Source organism: Neovison vison, chromosome 12 (assembly GCF_020171115.1).
Source record: "Neovison vison isolate M4711 chromosome 12, ASM_NN_V1, whole genome shotgun sequence".
Classification (NCBI taxonomy): Eukaryota; Metazoa; Chordata; class Mammalia; order Carnivora; family Mustelidae; genus Neogale; species Neogale vison.
This window is the reverse complement of record NC_058102.1, coordinates 1,549,339-1,572,719: the sequence shown is the minus strand read 5'-3', so window position 1 is coordinate 1,572,719 and position 23,381 is coordinate 1,549,339.

Genomic DNA, 23,381 nt, shown 5'->3' with positions numbered 1-23,381 from the left:
CAGGTTTCCTCAGTTGTCTCGAGGCACCGAGTCAGTGGGGCGGGGGGCACACTGTGCTAAACAGGGGCTCCAAGGCTCACAGAGATTCACGGACCTGGGGGAGGAACTTAACCCGGCCTGATCTCTAGTCAGCTGGGGAAACCGAGGCACGGGTAGGGGAAGGGACTCAGAGCTAGGCGGACTCTGGGCTGCTCCCTAGAGGTGCTGGCATCTCGTGACCTCAGGCGGGGTGTCCCGGAAGTCTGCCGCCCTCGCCCCAGCCCTGGAAGCTCACGGACGTCCCAGGGAAGGGTAGTTTCACGAGGGAGGAAGGCGGCGACTAGGACCCAGCAGGGTGCAGGCGCCCTTCTGCAGGACGTGGTCCAGGGGTCCAGGGAGGGACTCGCGTTGGGATGGGAGCCCCCGGGATCTCAGGCCGGGCTCAGGTCAGAGAGGCCTGGCCCTCACTGGAGCGTGGAGGGGAGTCAGCCCGCCAGGCTCTGGAAAAGTCTACATGGAACGAACTGGGTTTCCAAACCTACAAGCAACATGAGGGAAGTGCCCCTGTGCTCCTCCCGGAAGGGGCCTCGAGAGCTGAGCCCACAGGGTGGGGGGTGCCGGTGGGGAGGGGGTCTCCCCGGGGGGCTCTGAGCTCTCGGGAGCACAGCCTGCAGGCCATAGTCTCCTCTGGGTCCCACAGGAGCCCGGGGACGGTCAGCGCGCCCCCAGAGCGCCCTCCGCGTGTGCACGACATGAGGCGTGTGTATTGAACAGGCAGCGGGTTTGAGCCGGGCCTGGCGCACAGGGGAGCCGGGAGCTTGGAGCCGCGGGCAGCCCCGGGGGAGGAGCGGTGGGCCGGCGGGTGCCTTCCTGCGATGGCGGCCGGCAGCCGACTTCTCCGGACGCCCGCGCTGGTGTTCCTGATGACGCGGTGGCCCGTGAGGGTTCTTGGCGTCCGGGTGCTGTGCTCCCGACACGCCGTGCTCAGCCACCCGCTTCCACGCCACCTCGCCGGGAGGTCAGGTGGGTCTGGACGTGGCCGTGCCCCCAGCCTCCCAGGCCCAGTGAGGGGACAGGAGGAGGAGCAAGCCTGAGTTCTAACGAGGCCTCCTGCCCCAGCTGGCCCTGCCGTGGGGACACGTCCTTCCCGCTGCATCTCTGACCCCGGAGAAGGGCGCGGCCTCCCCGTGGCCGGGACTGTTCCCGGCCTGGTTGGCAGGTGACGTGGATATGTCGTGTCCTTGGCTTCTGGTCCTCTCCACCTGCGGGATGCGAGTGTTGATCGAGGTGACCCGACTCTTCCCGGCCTCGTGGAGACTTGGGGATGGTGTGAACGGGGGGGTGGGGTGGGCACCAGACACAGCGAGGGGTGGAGGTCACGTGTTGCTGGGGCCCTGCCCGGTGCCGCCCCCTCCCACACCGCAGCCGGTCCCCGAGTCTCAGCCCCGCACGCAGCCCGCTAACGGCGTGGGGGAATTGGCGCCGTGTCCCTAGCGGGCTCGTATTTTTAGCAGCTCCGACAATCAGTGAGGACGGAACGCGCCGCGGGGAGGGACCTGGCAAGCGCGGCGCCACCTGGGTGCAATTTCTTGTCTGCGGCTAGAGGGCCTGGGGTTCCGTCGTGAATGCAGCCGGCCCGGTGCCCAGTGCGGGGCGCAGCCTTTGTCCCCTGCGAGGGGCGGGAGGGGGTCCCCACTGCGAGTAGGGGGAGGCGCTGCCAAGACGCGCAGCTGGGCCAGGTGTTCCGAAAGGCTCGGCCGGCGGCCAGCCGCTCACCGGCAGGGACTCTGGCTCCGGGCATCAGAGCGGGAGTGTGAAGGAGGGGTGAGGCCTGGGAAAGCAGGAGCTAGCCGTGGTGGGGTGGTGGTGGGCGTGCGCCCCTGCAAACCAGGGGCAGGTGGTTTGGATGTTGCTGGGACCTTGGATGGGAGTCCCGGCTGTGCAGGGGGAGCAGGGGCAGGGGTGAGGAAGGCGCGCAGGGCCCTGGGGCTCACAGGGTGGCGGGAAGACGCTGTAGGTTCCTTATGGAGGAGGGGGACAAGGCAAACACCCCCGCAGGCAGGATTTTCCCGAAGGCTAACTCAGGACCACACGGGTGCCGGCAGCAGCCCCGAGACCCCAGGGTCGCAGATCCCGCGGGTGCGCGAGCAGGAGGCCTGGGGGCTCGGAGGTCCCCGAGCCTGGGCTTCCTCAGGCCGCCCAGTCCTTCTAAGGGGCTGAGGGCCGTGCTTTATCGGGCAGGTGTCCTTTGCTTTCGTCGACAGCCCCTCGTCTCTGCCCGTGCCCCACCTAGGACGCCGCATCGCACGTGGGTGTCGGGTCTCCTCCGGCGGCTCCTGCCCCGAGCCCCGCAGACGGCCCGTGTGCCCACGAGCTTGACAGTTTGGGGAGCCCCAGGCATGTGTTTTGTGCAGAGGGCGTCTCCCGGGTCTTCCTGCTGCTGCTCTCCGTGGCCTTCCTGGTCTTTTGGAGGGAGACTGCTCCCCCCCCCCGCCAGGGTGCACGCTGGGACCCGATTTCCCTGGGTGTCCGCCACGGCCCCCCGGCTTCGGTCTGCTTCTGGGGCTTCTGTCCGCGTCTCGGAGCGGAGCTCTGCCTTCTCGCTCTGCGTCTGTCCTCTTTGCCGGGGTTCTGTGTGTGGCCCACACAGCGGGGTCCGCTGCCGCTCCTCGGCCGGCGTCTGCAGAAATGGCCTGTCCTGTGTGCACAGGACACTTGTCTCGGCCTGTGCTTGTGTTTCCTCACTCACCCACGCGAATCTGAGTCCACGGACACCTGCTTCGGATTCGGGTCTGGTCCCGCCCTGCTTCCTGGGGCTGCTCACCTACACCTGCTCTGTCCACTGTGTGCCCGGTCCCTTGTGTCCCATGTCCTTAACATGTCCTTGACCCTGCACTTCCTGTTCTCTTCCCTCCCTCCCTCCCCCACCTCCTTCCTTCCCTTCCTCCCTTTTGCCTCCCACCTTCCTCTTCCTCACCTCCTTACTTTTCTGCACTACCAGACAGTGCAGACAGATTATTTCCCACCGTCCTACAATCAGACAGTCCCTGCTGTGTTCAGGCGCCCCTGTGGGGAGGGAGGAGCTAGAATTTGCAGGCCAGGGGAGTTTCTTGCTGCTGGGGGCTCGCTGCTTCTGGGCGCCCTCCGGGCAAGGAGGCACGAGTGTGCAAACACACGTGTGTCTGTGACTGTCTTCACATGTGGGTCGGATCCATCACCTCCTGGATCGCTCTGGCCTCCTGCCCTTGCTGATGGACCCTCCCCTGCAACCACGGGGAGAACTCCGCGCCTCCGCCTCCCTCCATGTGCTCAGTGGTGCCCTTGCAGTTCCCGCCTCGTGCCTTATGCCAGCTGGACCACAGAGCTCTCCCCCACCGTACCCTGCACCCCTGCAGCCTCCCCCACCTTCTTAGGTCTGCACCCGTCTCCCCATGGCCGCTCCAGAGAAGAGTCACGGGGCTGTCCTACAGCTAGGGTCTCACCGCCATGTGCATCTCCTCCCCGACCCCATCACGAATGGACAGATGGACAGACGGATGGAGGGATGTCAGTGTTCAGTTGTCCTGTTGATTTGAGACTCCGTGACAAGCGCAGGGCTCCGTTCACACCCCGGTCGCCATCCCTGCATCTTCTCTGTGAGGAGCCTCCTCGGATCTTCTGCCCAATTTTCCACTGCGTTGTCTCCTTCCTGCTGAGTCCAAGAATTCTTCATGTACTGGGGATCCAGGTCCTTTATCAGAATGTGTTTTGTGAACATGTCTCCGCAGCCTGTGGCTTCTCTTTCTCAGCGTCTTAACAGTGTCTGGGGCAGAACAGAGTTTTGATTTGAGGAAAGTCCAACTTAACCACCTTTCCTCCGAGGCCCACACTTTCTGTGCCTCTCGCCAGATGCGCAGCGGTTAGATGTCCTGTCTGTCCGTGGTCAGGTTTTGCAGGGTTTAACACTGGGGTCAGGGTTTTAGAGATACGGTACATAAGACGCCGCTGCTCGTCAGACCACAGAGTCAGTGAAGGGAGGGAGAAGGAGGAGTCACGGATGCTTCCAGGGCTGGAGTCAGAAGGTTTCATCCGAGAAGGAGCTACAGTTCAAGGGTCCCACCTGGTGAGGGTCTGTGGATGCATCCATGGAACCACCCCTCAGGCCACGTCAGGCCACATTTCTTTTTTTACTTTTTCTTTCTTTTTTTTTTTTTTTTTTAAGATTTATGTACTTACTTTAGAGAGAGCGAGAATGCAGGGCAGGGTAGAGGGAGAGAGAATCTCAAGCCAATGCCATGGAGACAGAGGGGCTCCCTCCCATGCCCCCAAGATCGTGACCTGCGCTGGAACCAAGAGCCAGACTCTCAGCCACTGAGCCTCCCAGATGCCCTGGCTCAGCTTGCTCTGTGCCTTTCTAGGAAGTACCTAGCTCAGCAGTGCGGGCGCTCGGCGCCTTGGTTGGCGATGCCCCCTGGGGGTCTGCAGCACCGTGACCTCTGACACCGGGCTTCATCTCACCTCCTCTTTATATGAACACACTCGTGCAGCATCTTTCCTTTGGTGTCTGGCTTCTTTTCCTCAGTCCAGGTGGGTGACGTTCCCCGGGTGTCGTGTGCGGCCACGGTTCCTCTGTCTCGCCTGTGCTCACGGTCGTCGCATGCTGTGGTTTTGTTCCTCCGTGGCTGGTGTTGATGGAGGCTCGTGCTGCTGTGGCTGCTCTCCCTTGTGCACACTTCTCCTGTGTGCGTCTCCGGCAGGGCGGCTTGGCGTTACACGCCGTTCACACGTGGGGTTTTTGTATGTAGTGACTGTACTAGTTTCTCAGGGCTTCTGTAACCAAGGATCACCCACGTGATGGCTAAAAACCACAGTTACCTGTTCCTGGACAGTTCTGGAGGCCGGGAGTTCAGATTACATCCTCAATAGGACCAGCCTCCCACCGGTGCCCCCCACCCCCCAGTGTCTGGTGACCCCTGGCATTCCCTCTGACCTCTGACTCTGGCCCAGTGCGCCCCGTGCATTCTGTCTTCAGGTGCACTCCTCTCTCTGCGTTAATGTTTCTCCTTCTAAGGCCTCCCCTCATATTGCATTAGGGCCCACCTATTCCAGTACGACCTCATCTCCATGAATTATATCTGCAAAGATCCTAGTTCCAAGTGAGGTCAGATCCTGAGGTTCTGGGGATCAGAACTTGAACATATGAATTTGAGGGAGATGCAATTCAAACCACAACATTTGAAATCTGAGAAAATCTCTCAGGACACCTCCAGTCCCAAGAGGTTCAGGAAGGAGATTTGCTCCAGTGGGGCCCCCACATGTGAAGAGGAGGCCCCCCAAGATACAACAGTGGGTCTTATTCTGTGAGAGGTGCAGATCCTGTGTACAGGGACGTGGTTCTCTGGACGGTGAGTGGACCTGCATATGGGTCTACCTGGGCTCGGGAGAGGGTGGGGAGTAGCGGCTCCCAGTCTGGAGTGCTGAGGGGGAGGAACCATCATCTCTGGTGTCAAGAAGGAGGGAAGCCCTCTCTGTCTCTGAGATGTCTCTCCTCTCGCTTTCTAACTCTGAGGGGTTGAGGTTCATTGTGCAAGATGAGGAGGACGGCACGTTTCTCCCTGGTCCCCATGCCATTCCGAGCCCATGGAGCATGGCTGCGTCGGGCGCCACGCGGGCCCTTGGGTGCCCCAGGCGGGAGCTGCATCACAAGGCGCGGGGACAGAGCACGCCGAGACATGTGCTGTGGGGAGCGTCTGATCGGCTGTTGTTGCCTTGGACACGCTCCATGAAGGAGGGCACATTGACCCTTCCCCTCAGGAAACACACTAACACTTTAAGGAGGGTCCAGTGACAAGTTGTTTGCTGTGGCTACAGAGCTCGGAGGCAGGCAGATGTGCAGATGTGTGGCACCCATCCACACTGGTCCCTCCGCCCATGGCTTGGTTCAGGAGCCCATCTGTCTGCTTCAGTCTGCACGTCTGCCCCAGTCTGCACGTCTGCCCGCACTGCCAGCAGGAAACAAGAGTCCCCCGGGAGAGGAAGAGCATTTCCCGTGGAGAGTGTGCCTGGCTGGAGGGGTTCCCATGGGCCCTGGTTTGGGCTTCCCTGTCCCCCATGGTCCCCAGCCCTGGGAACGTGCCTCAGTGTGCTTTGAAGACTAAATTAAGGGCTGTGCCTCGCTGCGCAGCCGTCTTTGCTCTGTGTCCTTCGAACTGCTGAGCTGGCAGAGAGCAGAGCCCGGGACTGGGACCCTGGCCCGTGAATTCCTTCTCATGGGAAGCACAGGGCGGGGTCCCACGGTCTGCCCGGCTGGCGGGTCACCCTCCCAGGGCTGTGGGGGCCAGTGTCACCCGGCACGGTGTCCAGATTTAGCACCGGCGCTGTTGAGTACAAGTGACAGCCTAACTGTCCGGTGATGACTGCGGACAAGAGATGTATTTTCTGATGGCTCTTGCCAAAGAAAAGCCACCGTGAGCCTCCAGATCCAGGCTGGGGGCTGGAGCTTGCAGGGGTGTTGGTGGGGGGAGGTTTCATGCTGACTGAGACCACCCTCTGCCCAGGGTTGAGATCCACACTAGCCCCATGAGGATGAGGTTGGAGCTGGGGGGAACGGTGGGGGAAGGGGGAGAAGCTTCTGGGACATTTTTGGCTGTCCTGGGGGGTGGGTCATTACCCGCTGCAGCCCCCGGGTTCAGAGTCCATCTCCCCAGGCCATGCCCTTGGGGGGAGGGGGCACACACTGTTCCGCCCAGAGCTGTCCAGCTCCGCCTTCAGCAGGGAACCGTCGCTGGCATCCAGATTTTTGGCTGATTTTTGAGCATGACCCTCAGGAAGGGGCCAGCGGCCATGGGAGCTGAGCCCAATGTCACACAGACCGAGCGGGACGGCCTCCTGATGGGGCACCCGGGGCACGGTGGGTGTGGAGGCTGTGACGCATTCCTGTAGGGCAGGATCTGGACAGGCGTAGCCGGGGATCGCACGGATCAGGCTGATGTTACGGTTTAAAGTGATTTTTTGTGGCAGAAGGGACTGCAGGCTGAGAGGCACCTGGGCAGCGGGCCAGGGCAGGGCCCAGATGAGGGCGTCTAGAAGCGGGTGAAGGGGGGCGACCGGAGGGGGTGCCGCCGACGGCAGGGACACAGCTGCCCCAGGACCTGCTTGGGGGATGGGAAGACCGCGTGTGTGTGGGTCTGAGTCCACAGGGCGCACGTGGAGGCTTGTCATTAGGCACACAGGTGGTGTGACCCTCGGCCTGGGTCCTTCCGGTCACCTGGGACCCCTCCGAACTGAGCAGTCGTGGGAAGTGTGGCCACCCCCAGGAGGGCCACCCCTGGGATGGGAAGCTCTCGTCCCAGCACCTCTGCACTGTTGGGACAGCGCCGACTCCTTCCTTCTTAAGGGTTCCTGGTAATCGCTTTTCCACGGCCGCCAGCGGCTGACGGATGGCTGTGTGTGCGGGTGTGCGGAGAGGGCTACTTGGGATTCGGGGGACAGACTGGATGAACTCGAGGTTCTGGGTTCTGGCTCCCAAGCAGGAGAAAAAAAATCATTCTGCATTAGGAGGTCGGGAAACTGTGAGCAGAGACTGTGGAATACTTCTCCGAGTCCGCAGCGGAGGGCAACGCGGGGCGAGGGGCTCCAGGAGGGCTCGGGCTGCCGGGCGTGTTGTTCCCCCCGCAGGGGTGACCCAGCAGGGAGAGAAGCTGCACCCAGCCCTGGGGAGGGCCCCAACCTCCCAGACACAGGGAAGCGGGGGTGGGTAAGTCTGGGCCCTGGATGGAGAGAGTTTTGATGTAAAGAAGGGACACTGCACGGCCCTCCAGGGTCACGGGCCAGGGAGAGCAGACAGAGCAGACGCTTCACTCCGGACGGCCTGCGGGAGATGGGCTGTCCCCACCAGAGTGCAGACAGATCCGGGCAATTGGGATTTACTTGAGTGCTTCTGCCCCCTAAAATCACAGTGGTCGAAAGAGTGAAGGGGTCCAGGGGTGTCTGCCCTGCCCGGCGGCCCATACCCCAGGGTCAGCCCCCAGGCTCACAGCGGGGTTAAGCAACCACAGAGCCGGCCGGGGACGTGTGGTGTTTCCCAACAGGAGACCTGAGGGCAGGTGCTCTCCGCCCAGCTTCCCCCATGCTCGGGTCTGGCCCGGCTGAGCAGACGGGTCCCGGAGGGTGACGGCAGACAGTGTCCGTCTGTGGCCTCACGTTCACAGGGCCCGGGCTACCAGGGGCAGAGGAGCCGGTTCCTGCGGACACCACTGTCCCGGCACCGACAGGAAGGAGCCACAGGGCAGCTCCCACACGGTTGCTGGGAGGGAGCACGCTTCCGTCGCCGGGCGGTGGGAACCTCTTGTCGGCTGTCCCACCATGGGCTTTGCCCAGAACCCCCCGTGGCTCCGGTGTCTGGAAGACCTTCGGCTGGATGGGCAAAAAGAGACAAGAATGCGGCAGGTCGGATACGGAGCCTACGACATCTTGAGGGTCGGCCCCACCAGAGCTCCGGGGCCCAGAGGCGGACGGCCCAGCACCCCCTCCCCACCGAGCGGTTCGGTCCGGTGTGTGGCTGTCCCCACACGGCATCCCAACTCGGTGGCCCTGAGGGACGGCCATGCTCCAAGCCATGGCCAGAGGCTGGTCTGACTGGTCAGACTTTCAGGGAAGGAGACACGGGAGATACGGGGGCAGGGAGGTCTTCGGACAGGGACCCCGATGGACTCATGGGCCTTTAGCATCTGCGGGTCTCCCTGATAAGAGAGATTCTCTCCAGAGGAGCTTCTGGTGCCCCGGAGACCTGCCCGGTGGGGGGGCTGCTCACTGGGGGGCTCTGGTCACTTGGGGGGCCCTTCTCAGTGGGAGGTCCTGCTCACTGGGGTCTCCGCGCAGCTGGAGGGTCTCTGAGCAGAGCAGCTGGGAGGGGCGGTGAAGCATCCGTGCACCTGTGAGGCTGTCAATGGGGAACCAGCCCGGCCGGTACACGGAGGGGCAGGTGTCCAGGGAGGGGCTGGGTCTGCGAGTGGGGCCATGAGTGTGGGTGCCCCAGCCCCAAGCCAATCTGGTTACAGTGGGGTGTCCTGCTGCGTTGGTTCCCGGACGGTGGAATGGGGCGAGGAGTGGGGCGAGGACCCAAACCGGGTCTTCACCCCTGCCGGCCACCAGGTCCCTCCATGCGGGGCTCTGAGCACGGTGTTTCTTTGTATCCCAAATCCCCCTGTCTCGGTTCTGGCTAAGCACACCCCCCCCCCGCCGCCAGAGTGGCCCGGCCATGCTCCAGAAGAAGAGGGGAGGGCCGGACGGCTCCTGCAGGGTTAGTTCAGGAGAAGATTCTTCCCATCTTTCCCATCCGCCCGACCCCTGAGGGCCTGGCAGCCACCCGGACAGGGGCCAAGTCCTGCTCGAAGACCCCACCTGGCCCTGCCCGGACCTTCCTTCTCTTGCTCCCTGCAAGTCTAGCCACGTGGGGCCGGCTGGGCGCTCCCTGCAGAAGGGCCTGGCAGAGGCCACGGCCTGGGGGTTGTGCCTCTAGGGGGAGGAGGCTTTGGGGACATACGCCTTCCACCCAGGCCCAACCCTGCAACAGGGGCCGATCCTGGTCTCGGGCTGCTTGCAGCTCAGTGCACGGACGCAGCTTTGTGCCGGCTGACATCCCGGCGTCTTAGCACCTCGCGCGGCCCTCCAGAGCCTTCTGGGGGAGCCAGGAGGCTGGCTGACTTCCCCAAGGTTGCTTAGCCATGGAGGGTACAGCGGGGTCTCTTCCTTCCTAAACCTGTTCCCTGCCAAGTGGCCCCTGTCCATGGCGGGTAACGAGGGCAGCCGTCAACGGACGTGGGGACCCCTGCAAGTCACCCTACCATGTGAGGAAAGTGTGCCCACCCATCATACCACGTTATTTCGGGATAAACAGACCCGTAGGCCCTCAAGGGGCACCTTCAAGAACCCCAGGATCTAGGGCAAGACAAGCGGTCTGAACAGATCCTTTTCCACTGGCCACACAGCCTTGACAAAGCCCCTAGACCAGCCCGCATAGTGTCCCCTAAGAGCCAGGGCCGTCCGGCTAGAGCAGGCCCGCTCTGTCGGGCAGGGGAACGATGCAGGCCCTCCCGTGACAAATGGGCTCATTAAGGAGATGGATGGCCCTGGCCCGCAGCCACGCCGGCGTCTCCTCCTGGCAGGGCCAAGTGCGTTCAGAGCTCTAGGCCCGCAGCAGCCGACGGGCCTCTGGGGCAGATGGGGTGGAGCAGCCGGGCTCCCCGGGCTCACCGCCGTCAGGAGGAGGGCAGCCGGGTCCTGAGCCCTGTCCCGGGGGCCGGGGCTCATGGCTGGGTGAACACACTGGGCAGGTTTGGCGGGAGACACAGCGGATGCTCAGGGACAAGGCCACATGTCCAAGGTCACCAGTGAAGCAGCTTTTCCCGGATTAAAATCCAGCTCGGCTGGACGACCCAAAGCCACGGCGGCTTCTGCTTTCCACAGCCGGTCTCCCGCTAACTGCCTTTAACGCCTTCCCACCGTCCCGTCCCGTCTGGGAGGGCCTCGAGGTGGCTGTCCCGGCCGGCTATGCCCGCATTCTGCCCAGCGGACTTCCCTCCACCTGGCACACACGCCCAGTGAGCAAAGGGAGATGGGGACGAGGATCAAGAGACCTTTCTAGAAGCTTCTAGAAGCTTCTGCAGGATGTCCCCTGAGCCCCGTCCCAGAGGAGGGGAAGGTCGCTGGCCGAGGGCATTGCAGCTCTTGGTGTCCTCTGCCAGCAGCCTGGCCCTCAGCCTGTGCCGCCTCCTCCAGGAAGCTTCCCTCCTGGGATTCGTCAGCCGGGACACCGCCTGCCCACAGACCCCCACCCCCGAGCCGGCGCCCACCCGTCCTCCTCCACAAAGAGCTGGGTTTGAACCTGCTGGTCCCCCAGAGCCGTCGCGGCCCCTTCTCACCGAGCGTCTCCTGAATGGGGCATAAGCGGGGATTTGCCTCCTCAGGTGTATTAACAAGAACCGTCTCAACGGGGCCTCCAGGAGGACGTTAAGAGAGGATCCTCACCTCCCGCCGCCCGTCACTGCCCGTCACCGCCGGTCACCCCCCGTCACCGCCCGTCAGCGCGCTCGGCCGCAGCCCGGAAAACCCCGCGCCCGGCTGGGCAGAGCAGGACACGGAGCGCTCAGAGGTGCCCGCGCGGCCGGGGTCCTTCACGGGCGTCGGGACTGGACTCCCCGAGCCCCGGCCGGCGGCAGCTCAGCCCACCTGCCCGTTCCCGCGGAGGTCTGCGCGTCTGTGCTGCTTTCTACGGGTTTCCTCTTTCGAGGTCTTCGGGACTTTCTCAAATTGGGTGAGACCCACCGTCACTGTGACCCAGGGCAGCCCCTCGGTCAGCCCATTCGCCGTCGTCCAAGGAAGTGTAGGGAGGCCGTGGGCGGGGAGGGAGGCCCCTCTGGGGGCGTGAGACCCAAGCAGAGGGACAGACCGAGGAGCGCACGTTCATGCTGGCAAACTGGGCCCAGGGAGCTCCTGTCCCCAAGCTTCTGTTAGGGTCGCCGTCGGACATGACGGTGTGTTCAGTGTGGGGGCTGGTGAGGGCTGGTGCGTGCCTGCCTGCTGTGTGCCAGGCTGCACATGAGTGTGTGTGTGTGTCGGTGTGTGTGTGTGTGTGTGTCGGAGAGTGTGTGTGTGTCGGTGTGTGTGTGTGTGTGTCGGGGGGTCTGTGTGTGTGTCGGTGTGTGTGTGTGTGTCGGAGAGTGTGTGTGTCGGTGTGTGTCGGTGTGTGTGTGTGTGTGTTGGAGAGTGTGTGTGTGTCGGTGTGTGTGTGTGTCGGTGTGTGTCGGTGTGTGTGTGTGTCAGTGTGTGTGTGTGTGTGTCGGTGTGTGTGTGTGTCGGTTGTTGGGTCTGAGAGCCCGCTGGGTGCAGGGGCAGGGGCGTGAGGGTCGCATCGGTCCTGGCACTGCCTGGCTGCTGGGAGGCCCCCTGCGGCCTCAGCCCTGCCCTTCCAAGTTGGGAAGCGGGTCCAGACCATCTCAGGAATCTGTTCCGTCAACAAGTGTGTCTCTGCACCGGTGCCTCCAAGCCCAGGGGCTCTCCCTGCCCTCCCCCCTCCGTCTCTGCATCCGAGTGTCCCTGAGGTCCACGCAGTCCTGACGCTGTCCGTCCGCATCCTGAGAGGAGTGGAGGTGCCCGGCTCAGTGGCTTCATTTAGGGCCGTCCGTGGGATGCTGTCTGTGGCTGTCCGTACGCCCAGCTGCCCGCTGGCTTCCGTGGGAGACTTGGAGGCGGACAGATGGCACTGCCACTGGGATCCCACTGACCACGGACACTTTCGCTTATGTGGCTGCTTGTCCTGCCCCTGAGTCTCTAGGGCTCTGTGGTCAGAGACTTCCACGTTATTCTGTCCTTCTGTTCGTGAAAACGGAAGCCTTTGTCGTCATGTCTGACTTGCTTTCTGCGATGTCCCACAAACCCCTCTTCCTGCACCTTCTCGTGGGGGAACAGCAGCCGGAGCTGTGGACTGGCCGCTGGGCTGCCGCATCCCGACGTGGCCACGGAGCTGCCACGGCTCTTGTGGGACTTTGGGCAGCTTCCTATGAGTTGGCCTCCCCAGTGGACCTGGCAGATGAAGGCCGTGTCCCCTGGGGGACGGCCGGGGTGGTGTGGTGTGAGCCCCGGACAGTGGGGCCCGTGGCACGTGGAAGGTGCTCTGCGAACACCCCCCTCCTCCCGTGGAGCCCTGACGGCCCTGCGGCCGACGGCTTGCGCCTCCGTGGCGGTTGCCGCTCTCAGACCTCGCCGGGTCTTCCCAGCCGGCGTTGGTCATGTGGCCCGTGAATTTACTCCGGAATACGTCCGTGCGGGTCGCGTGGCCCACAGCCCTGCCTGTGTGCAGGCGTCTCGGGGCAGGGGAGGACCACCCTCCAGACTGACGGGGGAGTGCGGCCCCAGGCCGGGGCACGTGGCGAGGGTCACGGTCTGGCTGTGCCGTGGGAGGCGGCCCGCGTAGCGCCCGAGCTCAGCTCTCCTCTCGGGGCCGCGATGATGCGAGTCCCCCAGGACCAGCTCCTTCTGTCTTTGGCGGCTCCTCTGGGAGCCCTACGGCATGACTGGTGGCGTGGCCCGGAGGAGTTGTCCCCTGAGGCCGAGACCGTGGATGTTGGACTCACACGGATCTGGGCTGGAACCCCCGCTCGGCTGCACCCCGGAGAGCCAGGCGCCCTTGGAGAGGCTGCTCCCGTCTGAGTCGGGGTCTCTGCTCCTCGAAAGTGGGGTCAGCGCTGCCCTTCAACGGGTTTCTGTGTGGATGGAGTGTGGTAATGGAGGAGATATGCTCAGAGCACACTGACCACTAAGGAGGCCACGGGCGCACCCACTCGGTCCCAGAACAACCCTTTGCTCCTGGGCCGTGAGCCTGCGTAGGAGCGTCTCTGCGGCCCCCAGGGAGCCGAGGCCCTGCAGGGTCCGCTGGCCTTTGCCTTTCTTCGGCGGTCTGCGAACTTGGTCCTGGCCATCCTAGGACGGCAGCAGGTGGCGGTGCAGATCGCAGCCAGAGGTGTGGGCTTGGGGGTCCCCTCTGCTCCCTGGGGGGCGTCAGCCCGGAAGCCAGGACCCCAGCCCCTCTCCGTCTGCCCTTACCGCCCCACAGGCCATGAGCTTGCCAGGCCGCTCCTCTGGCAGCTGCGGGGGCTGAGCACGGAGCCTCAGGGAGGGGTCGAGGCCGTCAGGACCACTCTGCGGGCCGCGTCTCAGCCTCTGCCGGGGGAGCGGGCCTCACCCCCAGGACGCCCCCCAAACCTCACTCAAACCAATAATCTCATGTTGATGGACAAAATTAATCTCCGAATTCTAATGAGACCGTGCACCCGCGAGACAGACAGCTCATCCAAAGATTAAATGAGAAAAATTGCCACTTTTGCTGGTTCCTTTAGAAACTCATTTGCATTCTGTCAGCTCCCATTATGAAGCGAGCCTCAGATATTGAAGGGAATGGGGGGGGTCTGGCCTGGCCCGGGTGGTGAGGGGGGACTGCGGCGGAGGAATGGACCAGCTGTCTACCCCGTCCCCACCCCCAAAGCCCTGACCAGTGGACGAAGGGGCCGCTGTCCCCCTCCTTGCGGTCTTGGCACTGGGGGCCAGAGACCAGGGTCTCCTCCACCTCGGGGTTCTCCCGGCGTCTCTGCAGGGATTGGGGCAGGAGGAGCAGAGCCCCCGGCATGGTGTGTCCCCTTCACTGTTCTGCGGTTGGGGTACCCTGTTCCGGCGGTTGATCGTCTCCCACAGCCCGCAGGGGCCACGCTATTCTCCGCTGGCCTGCCCTCCTGGGGCTCAGCCCCCTGCAGCCCGGCCGTCCTAGGGGCCCCGGCTGGGGTGCGGCACGTTTCTCTGGGTGGCGTTGGTCTTCCGATGGTCTGGACAGGCGGCCGCCAGACCCCGGGCCTCTCCCGCTCCTTGTGCTCTGGGTCCCAGCGGATCACGTTCTCAGAGTGGGTCACCAGCCAGCCCAGTGGCCAGGGCGGGAGGAACAGATCCAGGCCCCGAGCAGAGGGGCAGACCACCCACCTAGACCCCACGGGGCCCCTCCAGACTATGTTCCTTCTCACACATCCATGCGACAGGCCTTCCCTCGTGAACCCATTACGGTGGCCACCCCGCGTCAGCTGGGGGCCTCAGAGTTCCTGGGGACTTTCTGAGGGGCCAGCCTGTTTCTGAATTTTCCTTCGCCAAAACAGAGGCCACAGCGGCTCATTGGGGCCGAGCCCTGAGAACCAGGCTGTGCTGTGGCCCAGAACAAAGCTGGTGTCACCAAGGTCCTGCGGCAGGCCGGGAGCTCCTTGGAAGCTGAGCGGTTCACGAGGAGGGGAGGACGACGTGCCGCCGAGGACAGGAAGGGGGTGACTGGCCGTGCTGGCCTTTCCACGACGGCCCCGCTGGGGGCGTGAGCTGTGCCGGGCGCCACTGGAAGCCACGGGGCTGGTTCCGGAGACCTCCCCCCGGAACCTCCCATCAGAGGAAGAGCACGCGGGTCGTTAAGTCCGTCACCAACGCTAACAGCTGACACTGGCACTAATTGTAATTAAAAATTAGCATAGAAATGTGCTTTTAGGAGATTAAAATTATCGGTGGTCCCGACCCGCATGCATCACCCGCGGTGGTGGGGGCAAATGAGCCCCACGTGGAATAAAGTGCCGCTAATGGGCTTCTGAGAGGGAAAGGATGCGAAGGCATCGATTCTGCCTTCTCCCTGATTTACAAACACGGCGTCTGCATAGATAAACACGCCCAGGCCGGGCCAGAGGCCTCTTCCGGGCCCCCCGTGGCGCTGCTTCATCAGTTTCCGTGCGGGTCGCTGACCCCCCTTGCAGCTCTGTCCTAAGCGCGCTCTGGGCTCCGCAGACTGCATTACCCGCTAGAGAGATTATCTCCGTGCGGCGGCCTGTCCGTTAATGACGAGTCGGGCCGAATGCGCGTCCGGAAGAGGACGCGGGGTCACGGAGCAGCTACGACTTGGCGGCCTGTTGGCCTCCCTCACCGCGTTTACGCGGCGGGACATCGGGACCAGGGTCCGTCAGCCCTATGAGGACGGCCGTGTCGCCCGGGGCCCGAGGCAGCCTCCGACAGTGGGGTTTCTCACCAGGCCCGCCCAGGGTCCCCAGGCCTCCCCGTCTGCCGTGCACAGGGGCGGGGGTGGGTGGGAAGGGGGTGCGGTCCGCGGACGCAGGCGGTGCTGCTCAGGTTTGCTGGCGCGGCTCAAGGCCCTGGTGCGGCCCAGTTCCGCCGTCAGGACCCGGGAGCCCCTGTGAAGGCTCCGGAGGAGTGGGGAGCAGGGAGGACGGGCCCATCCGCGCCTGAAGCTTGTAGGACAGAGGGGGAGCGTCTGGGTCAGTGAGGCAAAGGGCAAGTAGAAAGCAGAGCGAGGCAAAGTGCTGGAAACAAAGCAGCTGGCAGGAGCTCGGCCGGGCAGAGGGGCTAGCTTCGGTACGGTGGTCCCAGAGGGCCTCCCTGTGGAGGTGACTTTTAAGAGAAGTCCCAAAGGAGATGCAGGAGTAGGTCAGGTGACTGGACGGGAGGAGGAAGACGGGCACGGCGGGCAGGGTCCTGAGGCTTTGAGAAAGTGGCTGTTGGCAGAGGAAAGGATACAAGGCCGTTGGGGCTGGAGGGGGTCATGGGCTCAGGCAGGTCCCCACCATGCGGGGATGTCAGGTTTCCCTCTTCGTGAGCTGCTGTCCCTGCGGGACGCAGAGCGAGGGATGGTCTGCACTTGCTTCTGTCTGGGGAAGAGGCCAGCGGCCGCCGCGGGAATCCAGCCGCCGACAGCAGCCACCTGGCGTGCAGAGTGAGGGGAGGGCTGGGGGACAGGCCACCAAGGCCAGCCGTGGGCAGGACCGCTCGAGGGAGAGCGGGTTTGAGAGGGCTCCGGGCTCTTGGTCCATCTCGGATGGACAGTGGGGGCAGGGTTCAAGACTGTGGTGTAGGCTCCTCTGAACCCAGGGGTGGGCCTATCTCTGTGGGGACTGACAGTGGCCGGCTGCCCCCACGCACGCCTGGCCAGGCCCCTCTGCTGGACGCCCCCCCCCCAGCTCTGGGGCTGTGACCAGGGCCCGGTCCCGATGCCCCGTGGGACCGCGCCTGCACCTCCCGCCCTCCCTCATCTCACAGTCCCCCCCGGCCCTCTCCTCCTGCCACAGCTTTCTCCAGAGAGAAGGAGCTGCCCCCGCGTGCCCACCTGAGTCCTGAGTGTCCCCTCAAGCAAGGTCTCTGCTGACCCCACACCTGCCAGAGCCGGCGCCGAGCTCGGGTGTTGCTGGAGGAACCCGGTGCGGGGACAGAAGGCAGGCGCCGCGGACAGGCAGGCTGAGCACCAAGAGCTGCATGACCTATGGGCGCGGCCACCTGGGTCCTGGGACCAGAACGCGGAGGCGCAGACTAACCCTGGGCTCCGAAGTCTGGGGGTTTGGGGGTCAGGGAGCGAGCCCTGGGGCACCTCAGGGTCACTTTTTAAGGGAGCCGCTGGAGCGGGGCTGGGCTCCCCGGGCCGGCTTTCCCCACGGCGCGCATCTGTGGCTTCCACCAGCAGGGACCCGGTTGGCTCAGAGCCCGAACTCCCGGAGATTAGGGGATAAAGCAATCATCCTCCCGAGAACGAGGTCCCGAAGTCAAAGAGAAGGGGGGGGGGCCGGGTCCGCGGAGACCCCTCTGCGCAGACAGTGGTACTAACCCCGTCGGTAGCCTCAGACGCCTCCTCCCCGGAGGCTCCGGTGCGAGCGCCGCCCCGGGCCCACAGGGTCTGCAGAGGTTAGAGGCCGGGGCCGCACAGAACCAAGAGCCTCCGTCCCCCTCGCTCTGGCCAGAGCTCCACGCGCTCTTCCGTGGCCGTGGGAAGAAGCGTGGTTCTCTGGTGTGCGGCTGTGCTGCTGAACGTGGGGTGGAACCTGCCGCTCTCCGAGTGTCTTTGGGAGCACAGAGGAACCGGAACGTGGATTTATTTCCCTTAATGTTTGTCTTGGTGCTTCTGGATCTGCCCTGGGAGAGCAGACTCTCTGCTCCTGGAGGTGGGGGTTGCCGGGGAAGTGCCCATCCCTCCTCCTGCTCCTCTGCACGGCCCCACACCTGCTGCCCGGCCCTGTCCTCAGCCCCTCCGACCCGCACCCACATGACCTCGGCTGCCCCCGCCTTCCCTGCATCCTCAGGTTGGGGCAGGACCCCAAACGCGACGGACCCCCAGCACCTGCTGCCCACCCCCCACCCCGGGCGGGAGCGCCGTCTGCTGGCTGGGGGCATAGCCGGGCCACTGCCTCGCTGGGAGTTGTCTGTCACGGGGTGCTGGCGAGGCCACGGGGTGAGGAGCCGGGTCCCAGACCCTAGCGGGCAGGAGACCGCCAGGCTCACAGCCGTGAAAGGTGAGCCTGCTGGGCGGCAACAGAGCCCAGGGTCGGGCGCTGCCTAGTGGTGATGGTGTCAGCTCCGGTGAGTGTCTTGGGGGAAGGCGAGCCCCGCAGAGCCAGCACGCAAACCCCGTGTCCTCGGCCACGAGTCAAGCTGTGGGTCCCCCCGCTCCAGAGACACTGGGAGTCGTGCTCCAGGAGAGGGAAGAGGGCAGAGCAGGGCGCAGAGGCCTGGCCCCCACGGTGCAGCCGGAACTGCGGGGTGACACCAGGTCGTGGGGGACCCTCCTCCCACCCCTCGGGACGTGGACTGACCACTCCTCCTTGGACTGGGGCCACAGGGCAGCCTGGAGCCCGGGACCGGGCCATGGAGGGTGGGTTCTCAGAGCAGAGTGTGAACGTGTCGCGGGACGCTCACGGAGACCGGGGCTGTGGGCCGCTGGCCGGCGGAGGCAGTGCTGCCCCAAGACGCCGCAGATAAACCCACATCCCAGACCAGGAACGGTCCGTCCGCGTCAGAGTGGGGCCGGGGCCGGGCTTTGCCTGGGATTGGGGTAAGACCTGCCACGGGCTCACCCACGCTTGCTGGCGGGGTTTCCCGGTATTGGCTGTCCTGGTGGGTGAGAGGCGCCCGTGCCCCGATTGTGCCGCAGCCTGGAAGCCAGGGTCCCCCGCCGGCCGACCACGGGGCAGGTGGGCGTCCCAGGGAGCGTGGGCATGGGGTGCCACAAGTGTCCCCCGACATGTGGCTCAACACGCAACTTCAACAAAATGGGACCCGTTTGATGAAAAAGTTCCCCTTGTTCTCATCACAGTGCCACGGACCCCTTCTAGTTCCCTAAATTAGAAGAAAATTAAAGAACGAAACCGACGCAGGATGCTGCCTTCGTCGTTCACGAGCGCTGCCTGGGTCTGGACAGAAGCCGCGCCCGCCGTTTTAGGAGCACAGGGAGCACACGGGTTTTTCCTTGTTCTCAGCATTGGTCCAAATGCAAAACCCGTCACCGGACTCCGTCTGCTGCTGTCCACAGCGGTCGCGACCCGGCCAGGAAGACGCGTTAGGGCCGGAGCCCAGCGGCGCCTGCACGGAGGGGACAGCCATTGGCACACGTGCTTGTTCATGCTCTGACGGGGTCGCGGTGGGACCCTGGGGGCACGGAGTCACAAACCATGCTGTGTCGGGCGGACGGCCTGGGGGGGCCTCGCTGCTTGCGACGGCAGGGTGAGCACCCGCGCTTCCTCCCCAGCCTCAGGGGAGAAATGAGGATTTACCGATTGCTTCGAAACCTGTACGGCGCCCGGTACCGTGGCTGTGTGTTTAGGGTCCGTTGCAAAAATGTTAAGCAATGATGTAACAGTTTCGTTTTAATTTCTGAAATGCAACAAAAATCACACCTTCGCAACTATGTTAGGTTTATGATGAGATGTTAGATATCACCATTTGAAGCGTTCTCACGCAAAGAAAAATGCATAAAATGCATACAATTCATCCAACAGGACATGCCTCTGAGCTTAACTGCATCCAGCGAGCTCCGGCCTAACGCGCACCAGGTCACACAGGACGCGCCCGCGCCGAGACCCCGCCCCCCTTCCCCGTTCACCACGGATGCTGCCTCGACCTGACAATGATGGGACCGACTCTGTAGGACCGACTCTGTAGGATCGTGCGCGCGGACCATGGGACACGGCCACACACCATCGTGCCGTGCGAGCGGCAGGCGTCGGACACACAAGCAGGCGTGCGAGGCTCACGGCGCGAAGCAGCAGGCGGACGGGAAGACGGCGCCGCAGCGGGCCCGGCTCCCTCCGTGGGCGGCGTGTGTGGCCCGGGACGGTCTCCCCACCCCAGATCATGAAGCTCGTCTTCCCGATGCCCCTCGGCACGCCGCCGCTCTCCGGTCTGCGCTGTGCCAGCCTGCATGGGACCCTCCCGCTCCAGACCCACTCACGCTCCCTTAATTTCTGGACTTCCGGATGCTGTGAGTCCTGACCGCTGACGGAGGGCTCTGGCCCCCTGCACGCCGCTTGTTAGATTTCCTATTATCGCGTCAATATTTTTGTACACTTCAGATTCTTAAAAATAACCTTTCTTAACTGCAGTACTGAAAACATAATGGACTGGGGCGCCGGGGTGGTTCAGTCGGTTGGGCACCAACTCTTGATTTCAGCTCAGGTCATGATCTTGGGGCTGTGGGATTGAGCCCCTCTCAGGCTCTGTGCTCCGGGGTACTTGGCTTGGGATTCTCTCTCTAGCCCCTGCCCCTCCCCTTGCTCACTCTATCTCTCAAGTAAATAAATACATCTTTAAAAATACGTATATGGGGGACACCTGGGTGGCTCAGTGGGTTACAGCCTCTGTCTTCGGCTCAGGTCCTGAGCCCAGGGTCCGAGGATCGACCCCGAGTCGGGCTCTCTGCTCAGCGGGGAGCCTGCTTCCTCCTCTCTCCCTCTGCTCATGATCTCTGTCTGTCAAATAAATAAATAAAATCTTTAAAATATATGTATATGGCTGACTTAATTTATAGGGACTTTGTACGCAAGCCTTACTAAACTGGCGTACTAATTGCAAAGGACAAGAGAGCTAATACTTGATTCCATGTGCACAATCATCCATCTTTAATAGAATTTATTTCTTCCTTTTCAGGCCTTACAGGTTTTGTTTGTAAATACAGATGCCTTTCTGCCCTGGCTCGTTCCTGCAGCCCCGGGGACATTAAGTGGTGATGGCTCGAGTTTCCCTGTTTGTCTCCAATTTTAAAGAGAAGCCTTTGGAATTTTCTCCGTTACCTGACATGTTTGCCCTCAGTTTTTATTGTGGTCGGGAGACCCTTTGTCAGTGGAACAGAGTTCTCTCTTCCTGTGTTTGCCGTGATTTAAAAATAATTCGCCATTTTGAGATGTCTCTGATCGTTGTCTTGAGGACACTGGGCATGTCCTCGACGGGTTGGTGGAGTTGTTGCATCTGCTGGGAAGGAAGCCCCGTCACAGCGAACCGTGTTTCTTCGGCCCTGACCCGGGCATCTTCTTTGTTAAGGGCCCTGGGTCTGCACTGACATCACCTTGCTCAGTGTTTCACATGATTCACCGTCCCCGTCTTTTTCCCTTCAAACTTTCTATGTCCTTTAATTCTGCGTATAATTTTTAAAACACACTATACGTGGGCGTCGCTGTTTTATCCAGTTAGAGCATTAATGGCCTTTTAAGTGAAACACCAGATTCTTCTTCATTCGGCACAATTACTGAGACATTCAGGATTAATTACAAGGCCGCGTGAGTGTCTGTCTGCTCTCTGTTCCCTGTTAATCCTTTCTGGCTTTATTTTGCATGAATCACCCCGTCTGCCCTCATAAAGGAAGTGGCTGAGAACACTTAGACCACGTGCCCCTCGTCTTCTCTGCCTGTCCTGGCATGGATCTGAATTCTCTATCTCAGATACCTCAGCGTCAGCATCTTCTATGATCTGGATCCATTTGGATTCCCTGTAATGTCCTATAATGTCCGCACCTGCTGCTTCCTCATTCTCTCCTCCACCCACTTGCTCCCTCCTTCCTGAATCCGGTCCTCTCTCCACAAACCTGGCGCATAACAAACCCACCGACGGGGGTGCGTCCAAGTGTATCTGCCTCCCTCCGGTTTTAGCTGCTTCATTTTGTGTTTCCTTCTTTGGTCTGGATGGGATTTTTGTCATGTTTATTCTTAAAGAATATTTCTACTGGAGACAATCCTCTTTCGACATACGTTCCATCAGCCCTCTCTGATCTCACTGTGATGCTTTGTCAACAGCTCTGCTGGGTACTTTTAAAAAAGGACTTCTGCCTTTTTAAAACGGTCCTATTTCTCTATTCTTAAGATTTTCTCCGTGCTTTAGGTTTTCAGTAGCTTTCCTTTTATGTGTCTGGGAGCATATCTCATTTTATTTATTCTGCTTGGGGTTTGTTGGGTTTCTTGAGTCTGTGGATTAATGTCTATCAATTTTGGAAGATTCTTTGTCATTTTTCCTTTTTAAAAAAAAATTAATGAGCTTGATTGAAATACCATGCATTTCCTTTCCTTTTCTTAGAGTTTTTTTTTTTTTTAACTAAAGTAGTTTATTAATTATTTATGGCAAGAAAGAAAGACTGGCTAATGGCAATTTTTAGTAAATGCCTTAATAAGACCATTGCACTGCAAAGATACAGACAATATAAAACTGGTGTCATGGTGCTTTGGGTTCTAAACAGCTCAGCATAATGTCCCCATCACACCCTTCAGTCATGAGAATGCTGATGATTCTAAAATACGGCAGCCTACTTCACACATGTCCACATGCTAGCTCTTTTCTCATCCCATGTACAGCTAGAAATGAATGACTGCCCTGGAGAATGTTAGGTGAAGTACAACAGTAGCTAAGACTCCCATTACAGCGTTGGGAGACAGTGGTGGGAGGGGACATCTTTGCTTTATTCCTGATCTTGTGGAAAGCTCTGAGTTTCTCACTGTGAGGTGTGATATTAGCTCTACAGTTTTTATAGACGTACTTTATCAAGTTCACAAAGTTCTCTATTCCTATTTTTGTCACAACTGAGTGTTGGATTTTGTCAAGCATATTTTTGCTAGCTTGATATGATCACGTTATCTTTATTCTTTAGCTTCTTAATGTGATGGATTACATTAAGTGATTCTCAGTCTTTCATACCTGGGACAAATTCTACTTGGTTATGATATAAAATTTTCTATGTGCTGATGGATTTGATTTTTTATTATTTCATTGACAATTTGGCCTTTGTGTTCCTAAGAGATATTGGCCTGTAGTTTTCTTTTCTTTTAATGTCTTAGTCTGGTTTGGGTATTAGAGTGATTCCGGTTTTATAGAATGAGTAGAAAGTATTTCCTTCTGCTTCTACTTTCTGAAAGAGATTAGAGAACTGGTATAATATTTTATTTAAATGTTTGGTAGAATTATCTGGACCTTATCCTTTCTGTTTTGGAAGGTTTTTAATTGTTGACTCAATTCCTTTAATAGATACAGACTTGTTCAGATGGCTTATCGAATTTGTGGGCATAAAGTTGCTCATAGTATTCTTTTGTTATTCTTTTAATGCCCATGGATCTGTAGTGATGTCTCCTCTTTCATTTTTGTTATTATTAATCAGTGTCCTTTCTCTTTTTTTCTTAGTTAGCCTGCCTAGAGGCTTATCCTTTTTATTGATCTTTTCAAAGAGCTACATTTAGTCTTTGTTGGTTTTCTCTATCGATTTCCTGTTTTAAATCTTATTAATTTCTGCTCCAATATTTACTTTTTCTTTTCTTCTGCTTACTTTGGATTTAATTTTCTCATCTTTTTCTATATTCCTAAGGTGAAAGCTTAGATTATTGATCTTATATCTTTCTTCTTTTCCAATATATTCATTCAATGATACAACTTTCCCTCTAAGCACTGCTTTCACTACATCCCCAAATTTTGAAGAGCTGTGCTTTTATTTCATGTAATTAAAAATATTTAAAATATTCTCTTGAGATATCTTCTTTAAACCATGTGTTGTTTAGAAGTATGTTGTTTAATCTCCAAATGTTTTGAGACTTTCCAGGTATCTA